The sequence below is a fragment of the Narcine bancroftii genome, unplaced genomic scaffold (assembly GCF_036971445.1).
Source record: "Narcine bancroftii isolate sNarBan1 unplaced genomic scaffold, sNarBan1.hap1 Scaffold_153, whole genome shotgun sequence".
NCBI classification, from domain to species: domain Eukaryota; kingdom Metazoa; phylum Chordata; class Chondrichthyes; order Torpediniformes; family Narcinidae; genus Narcine; species Narcine bancroftii.
This window is the reverse complement of record NW_027211888.1, coordinates 2,043,012-2,061,016: the sequence shown is the minus strand read 5'-3', so window position 1 is coordinate 2,061,016 and position 18,005 is coordinate 2,043,012. Positions and strand designations below refer to the sequence as shown.

General features: G+C 46.2%; 1 long non-coding RNA gene across 1 annotated transcript in view; it reads left to right on the top strand.

Annotated features, from left to right (window-relative positions):
* The first annotated feature begins 2,235 nt into the window (after positions 1–2,235).
* LOC138750478 (uncharacterized) overlaps positions 2,236–18,005 on the top strand; it is a 216,891-nt gene continuing 201,121 nt past the window's right edge. Inside the window, exons 1-2 of the long non-coding RNA XR_011349354.1 lie at positions 2,236–2,401; positions 13,834–13,962. This is a non-coding gene — a long non-coding RNA (uncharacterized lncRNA). The remainder of the gene's footprint in view (positions 2,402–13,833; positions 13,963–18,005) is intronic.

The following is an 18,005-nucleotide window of genomic DNA, read 5'->3' as shown; positions in this document are numbered from 1 at the left end:
AAGTGTGCAGTCGTCGCCTCGCTTTGGCAGTTGGGACCAGTCCAGGCATTGATAAGTATAATTGGGAAGGGCTTGCATTTTGTAGTGTGAATTCAGCTAGCTATTTAATAATAAAGACTTGTATAAACTGAACTGCTCTCGGTGTGTATGTGTGTATGTGTGTGTATGTGTCTATTTTCTTTCGGTAGCTCAAACACTGTGACCAATCTAAAAAGAACAAAATGAGAGGAATAAGTTTACCCAAGACAACGGGCATGTGGATGTAAGAGAACAGAAGGCAAGGGGTGTGGTACAGGTAAGGGTTAGTTTGTTGTGGAGAACATTTACAAAGGTCAGTACAGCCTTTATGGGATAAAGGGCCTGTACTGGGCAACAATGGTTGATGTTATAATGGATGCGGAAGCTCTGGGAAGGGGTAAGGGAGGGACTGGCCAGGAAGTCTGCAGATTCTGGGGCTGAGGGCAATGCACAAACATGCTGTGGAAACTCATGGATAGTTTTGTGAGGAGCAGGTCTTGCTTCATGAGTCAAATTGAGTTTTTCAAGGAGGTGTCAAAGGAAATAGATGAAGGTAAAGGTGTATATGGGCTGCACATGGATTTTAGTAAGGTGCTTGACAAGGTCCCCACGGTGGCCTCATTCAGAATGTCGGGAGGCATGGGATGCATGGAGCCTTGGCTGTGTGGATTCAGAATTGGCTTGTCTGCAGAAAACAGAGGGTAGTAGTAGATGGAACAATGACTAGCGGCGCTCCAAGGTGATCTACTCTGGGACCCCAGCTCTTTGTGATTTTTATGAATGATGATGAGTGGAAGGGTGGGTACGTCAGCAGATGACACAGACCTGCACACTGCCAGATGACCAAAATGCAGACATGCGTGAAGACATTACCTTGGACAATGAGGATTTGGAGGTGTTCCAGAAGGCCAAGAACGCACTGGCCAACATCACTCTTCCATTAGACGCCAGGCCAAAGACACCCACCACTCTCACAGTAGACTCTTCCAGCACAGCAGTAGGGGGTGCACTGGAGCAATTCATCGAAGGGCAATGGCAGCCCCCTTTCCTTCTTTAGCAGACACCTCTGGCCACCCGAACTCAACTACAGCGTCTTTGACTGAGAGCAATTGGTACTGTACCTGGCAGTCAGGCACTTCAGGTATTTTTGGAAGGTAGACAATTCAGGATGTTCATGGACCAGAAGTCATTAACTTTTGCCTTCCATAAGGTGTTGGACCCGTGATCGGCCAGGCAGCAGCAGCTCCTCTCATGAATCTGAGTTCACTACAGACATTCAACACATTTTGTGTGATGCACTGCCCCACCCCACAACCAAGTCTGTCCAGGCCCTGTCCCAGGGAATCGACTATTTAGCGCAAGGCAGGGGACAGCAGGAAGACCCTGAGATACTTGCATTCAGGACAGCAGTTTCCAGGCTCAGGCTGGAGGATGTTGACCTCGACCCTGGTAAGTAGATGCTCCTCTGTGACATTCCAATGGAAACCCCGCCTCATCGTGCTGACCACATGGAGATGGCAGGTTTTCGAAGAGTTGCACAACCTGACGCACCCAGCCATCAGAACTTTCAAAATGGTAGTCAGTAGGATTGTCTTGCTGAGCCTCCGGAAACAGGTTGTCACGGGGCCAAGATCTGCACACTCTGCCAGATGACCAAAATGCAGAATACGTGAAGGCACCATCCCCAGACATTCAAGTCAGCACCACGTAGGTTCAGCCATGTCTACATTAACATTGTAGGGTCACTACTAGCCTCCCGCGGGGCAAGTTATCTTCTCACCATGATTGCCTGCTCCATGAGGTTCACCGAGGAGGTCCAGCTGTCTGACACAACCACTTGTGTCCTCCATTAAATTGGAAGCAGTAATAAATATGAAGGAGTGATTGATAATATATAGTCTCCCTTGTAGTTTGGGTGCAATGTATTTCTTGAGATCAGAGGATTCCAGGAGCCAGGACAGAGTGATCCTGTGTTTCCCAAGGATTTGATAGTTGGGGTAGTAGGAAGTGGAAGGGCCGAAGGGTTTACTGCTCCTTCGACTGCCTCTCTTTTCTGTCTTGCGATGCTGATTGGGTGCGACTGTGTGTTCCATCGCTCGCTGATTAGTTGCTTCAATTGCACGAGCCAATGGACTGATTCGGTGAGGCCGCTTTTGGATTGGACGCTGAAGTAGGGTTAGATTGATGGGCGGATTCGCGGGCTGATTGGCTCTTGCTGTGAGGAGGCGGGACGTTGGCGGTGGCGTCGTCAGCTCGGGGTCCGTCGCGTCGCCGAGGGCGCTAACGGGAAGAAGTTGGCAGCGGCGCCGGGACCTTCCTCAGCCACGCGGTCCAGAGAAAGCGGGCGACCCGCAGCCCGATGGGCCCCACCGTTGAGCGGCCGGTACCGACGTGGTGTTTGGGTGGAGCCGAGGCGTCGGTGCGAGGCCTGATGGCGCCAACAGGGCGAGGCCGGAGGCCGCGGGGTAACTGGCAGCGGGGGTGGGGGGGGAGGGGAGGGGCAAGAAGGAGATTTGCACGTCTTTGGTTGGCGCATGCGCGATGGGTTCGCCACTTGGCGTTCGGTTCGCGCATGTGCGATTGATACGCATGTGCCAAATGACGGCCCTAAGCGAACCCTTTGGGCAAGCGCCAACTGATGACTCGCGCATGCGCACAGAAATTAAGATGGCTGCCCCCAGCCGATGGACCCCGAGACACTGAGTCACAAATTCAATCCGCACATTTTGGGTCTTTCGTTCCCTGTGTCTCTGTTCTCGTTTGTCAAATCATTTGATTTTAAAAATAGGCTCTAATACTTCAGGCACCGCACACGGGGAAAACTCCGACTTGCGACCATTGTGAGATCTGACTGATCCTTCAGTCTCCATGACGGTCGCAGGTCGGGGAGGGCCGTCTTGGACTGTCCGAGTGTTGCTCCGATTTCACTTTTTTTTGCTCGCCCGGTCGCTTGGCGTGCTACAATCTCAGTGTTTATAAGGGGGAAATTCTTTTAATGTTTCATTTACTTTTGTTACATAATTCTTCCTAGATTATCTGTGTAACATTGAAGGTTATGGGTTTTCATGAACAGCAATCATGATTTTACTCATAATTTGATGACGAAATGGATGGGAAACTTTTTGCTAATACTCCATGTGAATTGAAATAAAAATGAAGTGACAAACTTAGGAAGGCTTGTTTACCCTTCTTTTAAAGCAGGATGTCCAGATGATTTTCATCTTGCTTGCTGAATTAAAATGTGATTTGTCTGTTCTTAATGGCAGCTGCCATATTGGCATTGCAAGGAAAGATGGGAAATGGGTCAGGTCCTTGGTGGTCCCAGTAATGCAATGGAGAAAGATGTCACAGGGCTGAATGTGGTTTAGGGAGGGAGAGGGTATTAATTTTTAGGAAACATATGTGTTCAGCCACCTATCAGTATTTTTTCTCAAATAGAAACTCCTGCTGGTAGAAGCCATTTCCTACTTTGAACAGGCCCAATGTCATTATCTAAGCAGATATTGTTACGAGCCCAAAGGACCCCAAAACTCAGCAGCAATAGACATTCACCAAGACAGGTGGTTTTTAAAACAGAAGTTATTTTTAATCAACTTTAAACATGAAAATAGAATGAAACTTTAACTTAACTAACCCAAATTAACCCCCTTCTAATTCTAAGCACACATGTTTGTAATGTGTTTAAATTTTATGAAAAGTTCTTTGGTTCACAGTTCAATCTCACTTCTCCTTCTTCCAAGTTCTCTGGATGCAGGCAATTCTTCTGCTGTGCACATAATTGATCATGTATAAATTTCACCAGGTTTTGGTGCTCGAAAGGTAAATGTTTACCGCTCAGGAAGGTTCTTGTAGGGTTTGCAGAGAGTGATTTGTTGTTCCAGGATTTCCACAACTGAGGTACCACCATTAGTCACGTCAATGTCTCGCTGATGAAACTTGCCCCGTCAGGGTTTTCCAGATGGTAACTTCTTTCTTTAAGTGACCACAGAGTTCCATTTCTCTTATTCCAAACAACAGGAGTTCTTTCTTCTGCTCAAGCTGTGGTTAGATAAACAAAACCGGTGAGTGACTTTCCTGTAAGCGCCCTGCAGAAAGGTACTTGTAGTCATCCTGGCTCCATTTCCAAACAATGGTCATTCATTTTATTACATCAGTTCAGTTAACACCTACTTGTGTATGTACATCAATATTTCTTCAGTCTTTCAAATAAAATCTGTTTTAAAAGGTATGTATGTATGTTTGTAACCTACACTAAATCTTACCAAAATCGCAAATATTACCAAATTCTCCAAATATATTTATTCATTACAATATCACGTAAGGAGCAACTGGGTCGATGAACTACCTTGGGTTCTATTAGGAGTATGAACAGCTCCAAAAGAAAATCTGTCTGCATCATCTGTAGAATTGATGTTTCGTCCGGCCCTTATGGTTCCAGAAGATATTCAGTTCAGAAACAATTCAGTCATGAACGTCCTTCAACAACTCCGCAAGGGTACTGCTAACAGCAAACCATCCTCTACCAACTGGCATGGCAAAACTAGGCAACAAGTCCCCCAATCACTATTAAACACTGAATTTGTATTTGTACGAAGACAGATTCCAGGGGCACCGTTACTAAAACCATATGAAGGACCATTTTGTTTGATTAAGAGATATGGAGTGGTATATACATTGGACATCGGAGGGCATCCACAGCTATTCAGCGTGGAGAGACTTAAACCTGCCATATGGACCCTACTTCACCAGTTCAGTACTATCAACCCAGGCGACATGAACGTCTGCCTAACTCAAGCATATCTGGTATCTTAAGTTACAGTGACGATTTTGGGGGGGCATGATATAGCGAGTGCACAGCGCGGTATTACGAATTGCCACCGTCAGTTCCTAGACTTAACTGACACATCACGGGCTAACTGTGTAAACATTTTTCATCACCCTATAAACTTTTTCCCATTGTAAACCCGGTGTCACGGTATCTGTCTCAGACTCCTGCAAATCACCGTTGAACCTCCTACCCACTGTGTACCCGGAGTCAGAGTATATGCCTCAGTCTACCGAACATCACCATTAAAATGTCTCCCCACTGTTAACTCTGTGTCACGGTATCTGCAACAATGTATTGCGTTTCACGTTTAAACCTCTTCCACACTGTGAACCTGGTGTCACAGTACCTGTCACAGTTCATTGAACCTCAACGTTAAACCATCTCACTAATGTGAACCCAGTTTCACGGTATCCGCCTCAGTCTACCATACATCACTGTTAAACCTTCTACCCACTGTGAATCCGGTATAACAGTATATGCCAGAGTTTATTTTGTATCACCGATAAACTTTCTCCCCATTGTGAACCTGGTTTTCACAGTATCTGACACAGTTTATCCTTCATCACTGATAAACCTTCTCATTGATCTGAATCCGGTGTCACAGTTTCTGTCTCAGTGCGCCATACATCATTGTTAAAGCTGTCTCCCACGGATCCCCACTGTTTCCCATCAGTTTCCCACTGTTCCTCAGCTATTTCCCACCATTCCCCACTTTTCCCCATGGTTCCCCACTCTTCCACTCATTTCCCAATCTGTTCCCCCATTCTCCACAGTTCGCTATCTGTTCTCCACTACTCCCCACTATTCACCCCTGTTCTCCACTGTTTCTTAGTGATCCCCACTTTTCCCCACTGTTCCTTAGTGATCCCCACTTTTTCCCATCTCTTCCATCCATTCATCAATTTTTCCCACTGTTGCCCTCAATACACCATTGTTCCCCAACTGTTCCCCACTGTTCCTCACTGTTCCCCACCTGTCACATACTTTTGACCAATGTTCCACACGTTCTCCAATGTTCGCCTTTTGTTCCCCATTGCTCGCCCCTGTTACCCTGTGTTCCCCACAGTTCTTCACTGTTCCCCACTTTTCTCCAGCTGTTCCCAATCTATTCCCCACTGTTGCCCTCTGTTCCCTACTGTTCTCCATTTCTCCCACTTTTCCCTACTGTTCCACATTTCTTCCCCACTGTTCCCCACAGGTCCCAACTGTTACCAACTGTACCCCATGGTTCCCCATTGTTGCCCATCAGATGCTCCTCTGTTTCCAATCTGTGCCCCATTTTTCCACACTGTTTCTCACAGTTCTCCACTGTTCACCATCTGTTCCCCACTGCTCCCCAGAATTACCCACTGTTCCCCATGGGTCCACTCTGTTCCCCATCTGTCCCCACAGTTCTCCAGCTGTCCCCCCTGTTCCACACTGTTCCGTACTTTTCTCCACTGTTCTGCATCTGTTCTGCCAAGTGCAAGTGAGGACAAAAATGCAAGGTGAAGACAAATGAATGTGTGGCTGAGGGGCTGGTGTAAAAGACAGGGTTTTGGCTTCTTGGACCATTGGGCTATCTTTTGGGGAAGGCATGACCTTTACAAAAAGAATGGGTTACACCTAAACTCAAAAGGGATCAATGTATTGGCAGCTAGGTTTGGTGCAGCCGTCGGATGCGGTTTAAACTAATTTGGCACTGGGATGGGAACCTGTATGATAAGCAAAGGACAGGAAAGATAAAATAGGAAAAGTTGGGTTAGGCAGCGAAAGTAAAAATCAGAAAGAGCAAGGAGGGTGAAAAAAGCAAATCTGAAGGCTTTATATCTTAATGCAAGAAGCATTCGGAACAAGGTAGATGAATTGGCTGTGGAAATTGAGACAAACAAATACGATTTGATTGGGATTACAAAACATGGCTGCAAGGTGGGCAAGCCTGGGAACTTAACATCCCGGGGTATACAATATTTAGGAGGGGTAGACAAGAAAGAAAAGGGGGTGGGGTAGCTTTGATGGTGAGAGAAGGAACGGACACAATTGACAGGAAGGATATTAACTCGGAAGATACGGAATCTATATGGGTAGAACTGAGGAATAGCAAGGGGTGGAAAACGTTAGTGGGTGTGGTATATAAGCCTCCAAATAGTAATGTAGAGGTGAGGGAAGGAATAATAAGGGAAATTAGAGAAACGTGCAATAAGGGAACAGCTGTCATCATGGGAGACTTTAATTTACATATCGATTGGACTAGCCAAATGAGTAAAAATACTGAGGAGGTGGAATTCCTTGAATGTTTACGGGATGGTTATCTAGACCAATATGTCGAGGAACCAACTCGGGAGCAGGCCATTTTAGACTGGGTATTATTCAATGAAAAGGGGCTAATCAGCAATCTTGTTGTACGAGGCCCTTTGGGAAGGAGCGATCACACTATGATCGAATTCTCACTCGACATGGAGAGTGAAGAAATTATCACCGAGACTAAGGTCCTGAATTAAATAAAGAGAATTATGATGGTATGAGACGGGAGTTAAGTAAGATTGATTGGGTGGTTTATGGTGGGGGGGTGGTGACGGTGGATAGACAATGGAAAGCATTCAAAGATCTAATGGAAGAATTGCAGAAATCATTTATACCGGTTTGGCATAAAAATAAACCAAGAAAAGTGACTCAACTGGGGATAACAAGGGAAATTAGAGACAGCATTAGGACCAAAGGGAGAACATATCAATTGGGCAAAAAAAGTACCAAATCCGAAGATTGGGAACAGTTCAAGATGCAGCAAAGGAGGAGAAAGGGATTAATCAAGAGGGCAAAAATAAATTATGAAAGTAAGCTTGCGGCAAACATAAAACCAACTGCAAAAGCTTTTATAGATATGTCAAGAGGAAAAGATTGGTGAAATCCAGAGTAGGTCCCTTGCAGTCAGAGTCAGGGGAATATATAATGGGGAATAAGGAAATGGCAGACCAATTAAATTGTTACTTTAGATCTGTTTTACAAGAGAGGATACAATAACCTCCCAAGGATGTTGGGAAACATAGACACTAATGCAAGGGAGGAGCTGAAATAAATCAGTATCTCTAAGGACATGGTCTTGGGGAAATTGAAGGGATTGAAGGCCGATAAATCCCAAGGGCCTGATAATCTACATCCTAGGGTACTTAAAGAAGTGGACATTCAGATAGCAGATGCTTTAAAAATTATTTTCCAGAACTCAATAGACTCAGGATCAGTACCCATGGATTGGAGGGTAGCTAATATTACCCCACTATTTAAAAAAGGGGTAGAGAAAAAGTGGGGAATTATAGGCCGGTGAGCCTTACATCAGTAAGGGGCAAAATGATGAAATCCATTATTAAGGATGTAATAGCGGAGCATATGACTAGCAGAGAAGGGATCGGAGAGAATCAACATGGATTTACAAAAGGTAAATTGTGCTTGACAAATCTATTGAAATTCTTTGAGATGGTGACAGGTAAAATAGATGAGGGAGAGCCAGTGGATGTGCTGTACCTGGATTTCCAAAAGGCCTTCGATAAGGTTCCACATAAATGACTGGCATGCAAAATCAAGGCTCATGGGATTGTGGGGGGAAGGTATTTATGTGGATTTAACTGGCTGGCAGATAGAAGACAGAGAGTTGGGATAAACGGCTAATTTTCTGAGTGGCAGGCGGTGACCAGTGGGGTGCCACAGGGATCTGTACTGGGACCCCAGCTGTTCACAATTTACATTAATGATCTGGATGAGAGGATTGGATGTAATACCTCCAAATTTGCAGACGACACTAAGCTAGGAGAGGTTGTGTGCACTGAAGAGGGGGTCAGGAAGCTCCAGTGTGATTTGGATAAATTGGGGGACTGGGTAGATACATGTCAAATGCACTACAATGTGGATAAATGTGAGGTTATCCACCTTGGTAACACAAACCAGAGGGCAGATTACAATTTGAATGGCAATAGATTGGGAGATGGGGAAGTACAGAGAGACCTAGGGGTTCTTGTGCACCAGTCACTGAAGGCGAGCATGCAGGTACAGCAGGTGGTTAAAAAGGCAAGTGGTATGTTGGCCTTCACATCAAGAGGATTTGAGTATAGGAATAAGGATACCTTACTGCAATTGTACAGAGCCCTGGTGAGACCACACCTGGAGTATTGTGTGCATGTTTGGTCGCCTTATCTGTTCTTGCAATGGAGTGCAAAGGTGATTCACCAGGCTTTATACCTGGAATGACAGGAATAACTTCTGAGGAAAGATTGCACAATTTGGGATTGTACTCGCTGGAGTTTAGAAGATTGAGAGGGGATCTCATAGAGACATATAAAGTTCTGGCAGGACTGGACAGAATGGATGAGGAAGGGATGTTTCCAATGGTGGGGGAGTCCAGAACCCGGGGCCATGGTTCGAGGATAATAGGCAAACCATTTTGAACCGAGATGAGGAGGAATTTCTTTACCCAGAGGCTGGTGAATCTGTGCAATTCATTGCCACACAGAGCAGTAGAGGCAGGTTCATTGAATATATTTAAGAGGGAATTAGATATATTTCTTCAGTATAAGGGAATTAGGGGTTACGGAGAGAAGGCAGGGACGGGGTACTGAAATTTAAGATCAGCCATGATCTCATTGAATGGCGGAGAAGGCTCGAAGGGCCGAATGACCTACTCCTGCTCTGATCTTCTATGTTTCTGCCCTGTTGCCCATTTTCCCCAATCTTCCCCTCTGTTTTACACTGCTCTCCACTGTGCCCCTCTATTCCTCATTCTTCCCCTCTTCCCTTAGTTCTTCACTGTTCCCCACTGTTCCATAGTGTTCACATTGTTCCCCATGGGTCCATAGTGTTCCCAATCATTTCCTAATCTGCTTCCCACTGTTCCCCACAGTTCCCCACTGTTCTCCATTTGAACACCCTGCTCCACACTATTCCCTATTTTTCCCCACTATTCTGCATCTGTTCCACCCTGTTCCCCACTGTTCTCCAGCTGTCTCCGTTCCACATTTATCCCACTGTTCCACAACTATTCCCCACTGTTCCTGACTTTTCCCTTCTGTTCCCCATCTGTTACCAACATTTGTCCACTGTTACTCGCTTGTTCTCCACTGTTCGTCACCTGTTCTCAACTGCTCCCCACTGTGCCCCTCTGTTCCCCACTGCTCCTCTTTCTTCCCCCTGTTGGGGAACAGAGGAGCACAGTGGAGAACAGAAAGGAAAAGTGGGGAACTGTGGGGAATAGTCAGGAACAGGTGTGAACCTCTGGGGAACAGGTATATATGGGGAACAGATGGGGTACAGTGGAGAACATTGGGAAAAATGGGCAACAGTGCAGAACAGTTGATGGGGACCAGTGGGTTAAATGGGGAACAGAGGGCAAAAGTGGGGAACAGTGGGAATAATGCAGAACAGTGGGGAAAAGTAGGGAACCATGGGGAAAAGTATGGAACCGGGGGGACAGCTGGAGAAGATTGTGGAAGCGTGGGGAACACTGTAGAAAAATGGGGATCGGAGGGGAATAGTGGGGAGTGGGAGGGAACGAGGAAAGGAGAACAGTGGGGAACAATGTTCCGCACTGTTCCCCAACGTACACCCTGGTTCCCCATTGTTGACCAGCAGAAGCTCATCTGTTTTCCAACTGTGCCCCACTTTTCCACACTGTTTCTCACACTACGCCACTGTTCACCATCCATTCCCCACCGTGAAATATAAAGTGTTCACAATCCTTACTCTGGAGATAAAAGTTTTGAAGAACAGGTTCATCTTTATTTCGAGTCTGCAGAGTCGGGTGTCCCTGGTCTGGAGACACACTGGAAGTTCAGAATCATCACTCTTTTGTACAGTCCCGCGCTCAACATCACCCCACCTTCATTTACCTTCTTCCAATCAGAATCCCAATACATTATAACATTCTCCTTCTCCCTTCCATCAATCCAGGTATCACTCAGTTCTTCCCTCTCCATACATTGCCTGTTCATGTCCCTATTAGGCAATTGCAGTACTAGCTATAGACTATCTTAGGTCACTGTACCAACCTGAACCAGTTCCTTGCATCCTTGGGGCTTGAGATAAGAAGGGGCCCACTGGCTAGTACTGTCTACTCTCAAGCTCTTATCTACATACTTTGCATTCCATCATTTTTCACAGAATGGTGCGAGTTTAAACACATTCAACTGTTTTTCACAATTCCTCCTTTTTTCTCGTTATCATGTATTTCTGATTAAACTGCATTATTGTTCACCTTTTGTTTCCTCAAATTGTAACATGAGTTGAATTTGTCGTTGTTCATCTGCCATGGGATTTTTTTAATACCACCTGCTTCACTCCAGTAGCTGAGCAAATGGATCTTGTGATAAAACATCGTAGGATGGCTGATCCAATCAATAAACCCACTAGAATCATTCAACCAGATATAGCAGAGTGCATTAACCATGGCACCCAACCTCCGAAATTCCAATCTCCCCATGTCCAATCACCTCCTTTTTTATATTTATCTCTAGTCTCCTGGATCTTCTCTCTACACTTTTTAATATGGACCACCAAATCCGAGATATTAGCTGATTCATCCAGGATGTATGTGTAACATTCAGAACCAATTAAAGGACAAGTCCTCCCTTTCTCTGTCAAAATAAAATCAAGGGCCATGCATTTTTGGAAGACTGTAAGTTGCATGGTGGCCATTTCTGCATTTATTGCCCGGACTTGGGATTGGACTTCCCCAAGTACCAGGTTCGTATTATTTACTAGTTCATCTAGGGTGGCTGCTATTCTTGAATCTCAACCGCACTTTGTGCAGCTCCATATGTTGGGAAAAACCTCCACATGAGACGATCTCCTTCAGTCACCCTTTTGCTTTTCCCATGGGACAAGCCTAGTACAGGTAGCTGATTAAGTTCACGGACATGGGGAATTAAGTAAGCCAGGTAATAACATCCACTCCAACCTTTAGGTGTACAGGTCAATATAAATCCTTTTGTCCGATTCCAACATTCCTTTTCTCCAGGTAACCATGAATAAATTTTACGTCCACACACCCAATATGTGCCATTCACCGGGTGTGGGATTCACAGTCGTGTGATGGTCTAATTCTTCATGAAATTGGAAATTCCTAGTTGGTTTCTCAAAAGGAAGCATCTCTCCAGACTGAGGAGTTGGTGACTTTGTTGGCTTTGGTCGTATCGACCACCCTTTGTATTTATCTTCAGTGGTTGGATCACTGTTGCTGGGCAAGATCTATATATCAAATAATTTGTGTAGGGAGAGAGGGATTGCTACTAAGGGGACTCCTGACTTGCCATGGTGTGGTATTTTTGCACAAACCCAACAATCTGTTTGATTTTGGTTCTTAGCATAATTAGTACATAGAGAGATAAAATAAATTTTAGGTTTAACACGCAAAGTTATGATATGTATAAGTCAAATTGAAATAGTAAGCGCAAAAGTTTCATTATTGTAGTTTTCTTTTCTGTTCCTTTTTACTCCTCTTTCCTTCCTTCTGTGGCTGGTGGTGGGACCATAGGTCCCTTTATTCTTTTTTTAAAGTTTTTTTTCTTCACACTATGAGCCATATTCACCAAAATACCCACAAACGTTTCCCTCTTGAATATATAGTGTCATTTTTCTCCTTTTCCCCCCCCTCCCTTCCCTCCCTTCTTCCCACCCCCCTCCCCACCCACTAAACATTCAACATATACAATACAATAAACCCATTAAACAATGTCATCACACAATAAAATAGACAAGAAAATTGTGTCATCTACTTTTACACACTGGGTCAGTTCATTTCATCTACTTCTCATTCTGTCATTTCAAGAGGTGGTGGTCTGCGGTAGGACCTCTCTTTTGTGTTCCATGTACGGTTCCCAAATTTGTTCGAATACTGTGATGTTATTTCTTAAATTATATGTTATTTTTCCAATGGAATACATTTATTCATTTCCATGTACCATTGCTGTATTCTCAGGCGATCTTCTGATTTCCAGGTTGACATTGTACATTTTTTTGCTACAGCTAAGGCTATCATAATAAATCTTTTTTGCGCTTCATACAATAGTACTAGATATGGTCTGTTCCACCGGGGCTGAAGCTTTTCTTCTTTCCATGAATTGATCAGGACCCAGTCACCAGCATTCACAGAGTGGATAGGGAAATCCAGAGGAGGGCTCTGCACCAGCAGACGCTTAGCTTTTAAATCTGCAAGAGAACGAGAGACTGCCAGTCAATAATTCCTTAAAAACACATCATTATTTTTGACTGTAGGTATTCCTTCTATCCGCCCCAAATATGGGAGTCCAAATAACATCTCGTAAGGGGATATTTTAATGTTTTGTCATGGGGCTGTCCGAATTCTGAGAAGAGTTATTGGTAAGCACTTGGTCCAGGGTAATTTAGTCTCTTCTTTTAGTTATGTAATTTGCATTTTTAAAGTGGCATTCATTTGTTCCACTCTGGATGCCTTGGAGTATGCAGCTTCCATTTTATCCCTAAGGTTTCACAGACCTGTAAATTTTAGAAGCGAGGTGCTTTCCCCGATCTGAATTGATGGATTCGGCTATTCCATATCGGGGTACAATTTTTTCCAGAATTATATGCTTGTTCAGTGGCATTGACGGTGGGGAACGCTTCAACCCATCTCGTGAAATGGTCCACTACTGCTAGTAGAAATTTCCATCGCTGGACCTTAGGGAGTTTGGTGAAATCCACTTGTATCCGCTGAAATGGCCAGATTGCTAAAGGTGGTCCTCCTCCAGGCATAGCTTTCATAACTTTCTTATTAACCTTTAAACAGATCACACAGCGGTTCACTGCCTGTCTTGCTAGGATATAGACTCCTCTGCAGGCATAAGTTTGTAAGAATGCATCACACAGTGCTTGCACTCCCCAGTGGGAGCATGAGTGCAGTTCCCCTAGTATCTGCTGGGTGATTTCTTTATTTAACAATTGTCTTCCATCGGGGAGCCACCATTTTCCGTCTTCTTTGCTCCCATCTTTTCCATTTTTTTCTTCTTCAGGGAGGGAAAAGATAGGACCTTCTTCAGCCCTTCTCTGAGAGGGATCAGAGCCATCAGGTGGATGTACTTTTCCTGATTGTGCCGCTTGTCGGGCCAGTTCATCAGCCATCCGATTTCCTCGTGCTTTTGGTGAGTTCCCCTTCTGATGACCTGGTACATGTACTGTGGCAATTCTTTCTGGTTTGATTAATGCTTCCAAAGTCTTTTCAGTTAGTTGCTCATGAGCCAGTTCTTTTCATCTTGTTGTTATCATCCCTCGTTCTTTCCAAATTTTCCTAAATGTGTGTACCACTCCAAATGCATATTTCAAATCTGTATATATGTACCTTCCTGCCCTCCCAACAGTCCCCACAAGTCCCCAGAGTTCCCCATCAGTTCCCTATCTGTTCTAAACTGTTTCCCACTGTTTGTCACCTATTTAACACCTGTTCTCCATTGTTCTGCCTGCTGTTTCCCACCAGTTCCCCACTTTTCACTACTGTTCACCATGGTCCCCCACTGTTCCACTCATTTCGCAATCTGTTCCCCACTTTTCTCCACTGTTCTCCCATTCTCCACAGTTCGCTATCCGTTCCCCACTGCTCCCCACTATTCCCCTCTGTTGCCCACTGTTCCGCAGAGATCTCCACTGTTCCCCATCCCTTCCTTCCATTCCTCAATTTTCCCCACTTCTGCCCTCCATAGTACAGTTCCCCACCTTTTTTACATGTTCCACACTGTTCCCCATTGTTCCCCACCTGTCACACACTTTTTACCACTGTTCCCCACATTCTCCAATGTTCGCCAAATGTTCCCCACTGGTCTCCACTGTTACTCTCTGTTCCCCACTGTTACTCATTCTTCCCCACTGTTCCCCACTGTTCTTCAGTTTTGCCCAATTCTCCACTTTTTTCTAATCTGTTCCCCCTGCTCCTTTGGCTCCCCTCTGTTCTGCAGTGTTCCCCACGCTTCCCACTTTTTCCAATCCATATCCCCTGCTCCCTTTGGTTCCACTCTATTGTGCAGTGCTCCCCACGATTCCCCACTTATTCCAACCTGTACACCATGCTCCCTTTGGTTCCCCTCTGTCCTGCAGTGTTCCCCATGGTTCCCCACTTTTTCCAATATTTTCCCCCTGCTCCCTTTGGTTCCCCACTCTTCTGCATTTTTCCACACGGTTCCCACTTCTTCCAATCCGTGTCCCCTGCTCCCTTTGTTTAACCACTGTTCTGCATTTTTCCACTCCGTTCCCCACTTTTTTCAATCCATTCCCCCTGCTCCCTTTGGTTCCCCACTGTTCTGCAGTGTTCCCCATGTTTCCCCACATTTTCCAATCTGTTTCCCCTGCTGCCTTTGGTTCCCCTCTGTTCTGCAGTTTCCCCATGGTTCTCCACATTTTTTCCAATCTGTTCCCCCTGCTCCCTTTGGTTCCCCTCTGTCCTGCAGTGTTCTCCATTGCTCCCCTCTTTTTCCAATCCGTTACCCCTGCTCCCTTTGGTTCCCCTCTGTTCTGCAGTGATCCCCACGGTTCCCCACTTTTTCCAACCCGTTCCCCCGGCTCCCTTTGGTTCCCCTCTGTTCTGCATTGTTCCCCACGGTTCCCCACATTTCCGAGCTGTTCCCCCTGCTCCCTTTGGTTCCGATCTGTTCTGCATTGTTCCCCACGGTTCTCCACATTTTTTCTAATCTGTTCCCATGCTCCCTTTGGTTCACCTCTGTTCTGCAGTTTCCCCATGGTTCTCCACATTTTTTCCAATCTGTTCCCCCTGCTCCCTTTCGTTCCCCTCTGTCCTGCAGTGTTCCCCATGGGCCTCACTTTTTACAATCCGTTCCTGCTGCTCCCTTTGTTCCCCTCTGTCCTGCAGTGTTCTCCACGATTCCCCACTTTTTTCAATCCGTTCCCCCTGCTCCCTTTGGTTCCCCTCTGTACTGCAGTGTTCCCCACGGTTCCCCACTTATTCCAATCCGTTTTCCCTGCTCCCTTTGTTAACCCACTGTTCTGCATTTTTCCACTCCGTTCCCCACTTTTTTCAATCTGTTCCTCCTGCTCCTTTTGGTTCCCCACTGTTCTGCAGTATTTCCCACGGTACCCCACTTTTTCCAATCTGTTCTGCCTGCTCCTTTGGTTTCCCTCTGTTCTGAAGTGTTCCCAACATTTCCCCACTTTTACCAATCTGTTCCCTCTTCTCCATTTGGTTCCCCTCTGTCCTGCAGTGTTCCCCATGTTTCCCCACTTTTTCCAATCTGTTCCCCCTGCTCCCTTTCGTTCCCCTCTGTCCTGCATTTTTCATCACGGTTCCCCACTTTTTCAGATCCGTTCCCCCTGCTCCCTTTCATTCCCCCCTGTCCTGCATTTTTCCCCACGGTTCCCCACTTCACCAATCCATTCCCCCTGCTCCCTTTGTTTACCCACTGTTCTGCATTTTTCCACTCTGTTCCCCACTTTTTTCAATCCGTTCCCCCTGCTACCTTTGGTTCCCCATTGTTCTGCAGTGTTCCCCACAGTTCCCCACTTTTTCCAATCCGTTCCCCCTGCTCCCTTTTGTTCCACTCTGTTCTGCATTGTTCCCCACGGTTTCCCACATTTCCGAGCTGTTCCCACTGCACCCTTTGGTTCCCCTCTGTTCTGCAGTGTTCCCCAAGGTTCCCCACTTTTTCCAACTTTTACCCCCTGCTCCCTTTGGTTCCCCTCTTTCCTGCAGTGTTCCCCATGGTTCCCCACTTTTTCCAATCCGTTCCTCCTATTCCTTTGGTTCAGCTCTGTTCTGCAGTGTTTCCCACGGTTCCCCACATTTTCCAATCTGTTCCCCCTGCTCCCTTTGGTTCCACTCTGTTCTGGAGTGTTCCCCACGCTTCCCCAATTATTCCAATCCATTTCCCCTGCTCTTTTTGGTTCCAATCTATTGTGCAGTGCTCCTCACGATTCCCCACTTTTTCCAATCTGTTCCGCGTGCTCCCTTTGGTTCCCCTCTTTCCTGCAGTGTTCCCCACGATTCCCCACTTTTTCCAATCCGTTCCCCCTGCTCCCTTTGGTTCCCCACTCTTCTGCATTTTTCCACAGGGTTCCCCACTTTTTACAATCTATTCCCCCTGCTCCCTTTGTTTCCCCACTCTTCTGCATTTTTCCACACTGTTCTCCACTTTTTCAAATCTGTTTCCCCTGCTTCCTTTGGTTCCCCACTGTTCTGCAGTTTTCCACAATTCTCCACTTTTTTCTAATCTGTCCCCCCTGCTCCTTTGGCTCCCCTCTGTTCTGCTGTTTTCCCCACGGTTCTCCACATTTTTTCCAATCTGTTCCACCTGCTCCCTTTGGTTCTCCTGTGTTCTGCAGTTTTCCCTACGCTTTCCCACTTTTCCCAATCCGTTCCCCCTGCTCCCTTTGTTTCCTCTCTATATGCAGTGTTCCCCATGATGCTCCACTTTTGTTTCCATTCTGTACCCCCTGCTCCCTCTGGTTTCCCTCTGCCCTGCAGTGTTCCCCATGGTTCCCCACTTTTTCCATTCCGTTCCCCCTACTTCCTTTGGTTCACCTCTGTTCTGCAGTTTTCCCCACGGTTCTCCACTTTTTCCAGTCTGTTCCCCCTGCACCCTTTGGTTGCCCTCTGTTCTGGAGTGTTCCCCACACTTCCCACTTTTTCCAATCCATTTCCCCTGCTCCCTTTGGTTCCACTCTATTGTGCAGTGCTCCCCACGATTCCCCACTTTTTCCAACCTGTACACCATGCTCCCTTTGGTTCCCCTCTGTCCTGCAGTGTTCCCCACGGTTATTCACTTTTTCCAACCAGTTCCCCCAGCTCCCTTTCGTTCCCCTCTGTTCTGCATTGTTCCCCACGGATCCCCACATTTCTGAGCAGTTCCCCCTGCTCCCTTTGGTTCCGCTCTGTTCTGCATTGTTCCCCACGGTTCTCCACATTTTTTCTAATCTGTTCCTATGCTCCCTTTGGTTCATCTCTGTTCTGCAGTTTCCCCATGGTTCTCCACATTTTTTCCAATCTGTTCCCCCTGCTCCCTTTGGTTCCCCTCTGTTCTGCAGTGTTTCCCACGATTCCACACCTTTTCTAACCTGTACCGCCTGCTCCCTTTGGTTCCCCTCTGTCCTGCAGTGTTCCCCACGGTTCCCCACTTTTTACAATCCGTTCCAGCTGCTCCCTTTCGTTCCCCTCTGTCCTGCATTTTTCATCACGGTTCCCCAC